The sequence below is a fragment of the Oncorhynchus mykiss genome, chromosome 7 (genome assembly GCF_013265735.2).
Source record: "Oncorhynchus mykiss isolate Arlee chromosome 7, USDA_OmykA_1.1, whole genome shotgun sequence".
Lineage (NCBI taxonomy): Eukaryota > Metazoa > Chordata > Actinopteri > Salmoniformes > Salmonidae > Oncorhynchus > Oncorhynchus mykiss.
The window spans coordinates 55,101,568-55,106,748 of record NC_048571.1 but is presented as its reverse complement, the minus strand read 5'-3'; positions in this window follow the sequence as shown (position 1 = coordinate 55,106,748).

Here is a 5,181-nt window from a genome sequence, read left to right as displayed (position 1 = left end):
GATTGTTGTTCTGAGTTTTCTTGAGTGTTTTCTTCATCTTATGGATGCATAGATTTTTTTGTCAAAAGCCAAGAACCTCATGTTACATCATCCTTCAGGGTTTCACATAATACATGGCCTGTAGATGGCCCATAGCAATGGGAGTTCATGTCCTTCGATCATTTCATGGACAGGCAGGGCAGAGACAGGCTTGTTTAAGATTCTTATCATCATCATCATGCTGCCTCTGTGTTTAGTATGCTTAGTCATTGAGCTCAGGGTCTTATGAAACGTTATACTCCGTGACACCAGTAAGGATAATTCTTCTCAGTACTCTGTGTGGAGACAGATGTGATAGTTGGTTCCAAAGAGCCACAGGAGCTCTGAGTTTGAGTCTGTATATGCCCCCCGCTCTGAGTGGGATTCTGTGTGTCAGGGCCCAGCGTTCCCTGGAGGAGAACAGATGCGCACTCTCTCTCACCCTCTCTCTCTTTCTCAAGACTTGCTCTACAGAGTGTAAAGAAAGTTAAATCAATGACATCAAGTGTATATTGTATATTGGTGAGTAAAACAATAGCTCCCACTCCCACCACACGATTGTACCTGTATCAATATTTGATCAGTCAGAGTAGCAATCGTTTTTCATCCCAAACAATCAGGACACTGGGAGCACCAGTTTGCTCTTACTGATTCACGGCCTTGGGGGGGAAAAAAAGTGGTTTTGATGTATTCATTAATAACCTCAGAGAAAGTGCAGTGCTACTGAGTGCACTGCTGGAACTTAAAGAGCAGCCAGTCAAATGATAAATCACCCCCAGCCAGATGGTGGCGGGATACATAGGGAGCGGTGGCATCACTTAGGGACCTGCCTAGACTGTTATACAGCCTGTAAACAGCAGGAGTGAGAAATAGTTTTTTAACACGGAATGTATGGGAAGATGCTTCAAAGGAGTATTGTTGTGTGTGTGCAGTCTATCACTCTATTGGGAGGTGACAACAAAAAAATGGTCACTTGTTTTCCAATTCTATTAAATTCTGGTGATTGATTTGGCTCCCTCTCTCTCTCTCCATCCCCCCTCCAAAGTCCCCTCAAGGATATCCGGCCAATCAGAAAAGTGTGGGCTATACATGGCCACATTTGGAAAGCCTTTCACTTCAATCTATGAGATGTGTCTACTAGAATGTACAGTCAATGTATGTTAAAAATCATGTTTAATTTATACTACTACAAATCACAGTCCTAGCTCACACACTGACTGAGACTTTGATTATAATTGAGTTAATAGTAAAGATGCACCTGTAGATACAGTACATAACAGGGTGTCATGTATATGATATACTTTACACAGTAAAGTTTCTTATCTGCATCAGAGTTTTGATTTCAAAGGAACATGACAAACTGTCCATCAAGCAACCATTTAAGGTGAGTTACAGAGAGATGTGATACATTAGCAATTCTCTGAAGCATATGCTGTTCAGACAGACAGTATTTTCTTAACACGGGATATATATGTTATTAGACAGATCCCCTCAGTCAGTGAGAGAGGTTTTATGTCTGTCGGAAGAGGAAATGATAGGAGATGTAATATGATTGTCAGCTCATCATTTTAGAGCAGTGGTGTAAAGTACTTAAATAAAAATACTTCAAAGTACTACTTAAGTAGTTTTTGGGGTATCTGTACAGTCGTGGCCAAAAGTTTTGAGAATGACACAAATATTAATTTTCACAAAGCCTGCTGCCTCAGTTTGTATGATGGCAATTTGCATATAATCCAGAATGTTATGAAGAGTGATCAGATGAATTGCAATTAATTACAAAGTCCCTCTTTGCCATGCAAATGAACTGAATCCCCCCAAAACATTTCCACTGCATTTCAGCCCTGCCACAAAAGGACCAGCTGACATCATGTCAGTGATTCTCTCGTTAACACAGGTGTGAGTGTTGACAAGGTCAAGGCTGGAGATCACTCTGTCATGCTGATTGAGTTCACATAACAGACTGGAAGCTTCAAAAGGAGGGTGGTGCTTGGAATCATTGTTCTTCCTCTGTCAGGCATGGTTACCTGCATGGAAACATGTGCCGTCATCATTGCTTTGCACAAAACGGGCTTCACAGGCAAGGATATTGCTGCCAGTAAGATTGCACCTAAATCAACCATTTATCAGATCATCAAGAACTTCAAGGAGAGCGGTTCAATTGTTGTGAAGAAGGCTTCAGGGCACCCAAGAAAGTCCAGTAAGCGCCAGGACCGTCTCCTAAAGTTGATTCAGCTGCGGGATCGGGCACCCCCAGTACAGAGCTTGCTCAGGAATGGCAGCAGGCAGGTGTGAGTGCATCTGCACGCACAGTGAGGCGAAGACTTTTGGAGGATGGCCTGGTGTCAAGAAGGGCAGCATAGAAGCCACTTCTCTCCAGGAAAAACAATAGATATTCTGCAAAAGGTACAGGGATTGGACTGCTGAGGACTGGGGTAAAGTCATTATCTCTGATGAATCCCCTTTCCGATTATTTGGGGTATCCGGAAAAAAGCTTGTCCGGAGAAGACAAGGTGAGCGCTACCATCAGTCCTGTGTCATGCCAACAGTAAAGCATCCTGAGACCATTCATGTGTGGGGTTGCTTCTCAGCCAAGGGAGTGGGCTCAATCACAATTTTGCCTAAGAACACAGCTACAAATAAAGAATGTTACCAACACATACCCCGAGAGCAACGTCTCCCAACCATCCAGGAACAGTTTGGTGACGAACAATGCCTTTTCCAGCACCTTGCCATAAGTCAAAAGTGATAACTAGGGGATAACTAAGCGGCGGGTGGACAAACAAAAACCCACAAATTCTGACAAACTCCAAGCATTGATTATGCAAGAATGGGCTGCCATTAGTCAGGATGTGACTCAGAAGTTAATTGACAGAATGCCAGGGCGGATTGCAGAGGTCTTGAAAAAGAAGGGTCAACACTGCAAATATTGACTCTTTGCATCAACTTCATGTAATTGTCAATAAAAGCCTTTGACACTTATGAAATGCTTGTAATTATAATTCAGTATTCCATAGTAACATCTGACAAAAATATCTAAAGACACTGAAGCAGCAAACTTTGTCGAAATTAATATTTGTCATTCTCAAAACATTTGGCCACGACTGTACTTTACTATTTTGACTACTTTTACTCTCACTTCACTACATTCCTAAAGAAAATAATATAATTTTTACTCCATCTATTTTCCCTCACACCAAAAGTACTCGTTCAATTTTTAACACTTAGCAGGAGAGAAAAATGGTCCAATTCACGCACTTATCAAGAGAACATGTGGGCATCCCTACTGCCTCTGATCTGGCGGACTCACTAAACACAAAAGCATTATTTGTAAATTATGTCTGAGTGTTTGAGTGTGCCCCTGGAAATCTGTAAAATTTTAAAACAAGAAAATGATGCCATCTGTTTTGCTTAATATAAGACATTTGAAATTATTTATACTTTTACTTTTGATACTTAGGTATATTTGAGCAATTCCATTTACTTTTGATACTTAAGTACACTACTGGTCAAAAGTTTTAGAAAACCTACTCATTCAAGGGTTTTTCTTTATTTTTACTATTTTCTACATAGTGGAATACATAGAATAATAGTGAAGACCTCAAAACTATGAAAAAACACATATGGAATCATGCAAGTAACCAAAAAATTGTTAAGCGAATCAAAATATATTTTGTATTTGAGATTCTTCAAATAGCCACCCTTTGCCTTGATGACAGATTTGCACACGCTTGGCATTCTCTCAACCAGCTTCACCTGGAATGCTTTTCCAATAGTCTTGAAGGAGTTCTCACATATGCTGAGCACTCGTTGGCTGCTTTTCCTTCACACTGCTGCCCGAGTCATCCCAAACCATCTCAATTTGGTTGAGGTGGGGGATTGTGGAGGCCAGATAATCTGATGCAGCACTCCATCACTCGCCTTCTTGGTCAAATAGCCCTTTCGCAGCCTGGAGGTGTGTTGGGTCATTGCCCAGTTGAAAAACAAATGATAGTACCATTCAGCGCAAACCAGATGGGATGGCATATTGCTGCAGAGTAATGTGGTAGCCATGCTGGTTAAGTATGCTTTGAATTCTAAATAAATCACAAACAGTGTCACCAGAAAAGCACCCCCACCCACACCATAACACATCCTCCTTGCATGCTTTACGGTTGGAAATACAGATGCGGAGATCATCCGGTCACCCACACCACATCTCACAAAGACACGGCAGTTGGAACCAAAAATCTCAAATTTGGACTACAGACCAAAGGACAAATTTCCACCGGTCTAATGTCTAATGTCGTGTTTCTTGGACGAAGCAATTCTCTTCTTCTTATTGGTGTCCTTTAGTAGTGGTTTCTTTGCAGCAATTCAACCATGAATCCTGATTCACACAGTATTCTCTGAACAGTTGATGTTGAGATGTGTCTGTTACTTGAACTCTGTGAAGCATTTATTTGGGCTGCAATTTCTGAGGCTGGTAACTCTAATGAACTCATCCTCTGCAGCAGAGGTAACTCTGGGTCTTCCATTCCTGTGGCAGTCTTCATGAGAGCCAGTTTCATCATAGCGCTTGATGGTTTTTGCGACTGCACTTGAAGAAACATTAAAAGTTCTTGAAATGTTCCATATTGACTGACCTTCATGTCTTAAAGTAATGATGGACTGTTGTTTCTCTTTGCTTATTTGAACGGTTCTTGTCATAATAAGGGCTTGGTCTTTTACCAAATAGGGCTATCTTCTGTATACCACCCCTACCTTGTCACAACACAAATGATTGGCTCAAACGCATTAAGAAGGAAATAAATTACACAAATTAACTTTTAACAAGGCACACCTGTTAATTGAAATGCATTCCAGGTGACTACCTCATGAAGCTGCTTGAGATAATGCCAAGAGTGTGCAAAGCTATCATCAAGGCAAAGGGTGGCTACTTTGAAGACTCTCAAATACAAAACATTTACTGATTTGTTTAACACTTTTTTGGTTACTATATGATTCCATATGTGTTATTTCATAGTTTTGATGTCTTCACTATTATTTTACAATGTAGAAAATAGTAAAAAATAAAGAAAAATCCTTGAATGAGTAGGTGTTCTAAAACATTTGACCGGTAGCATTTAGAACTAAATACTTTTAGACTTTTTACTTTTTACTTAATAAGTATTTTGATGGCTGACT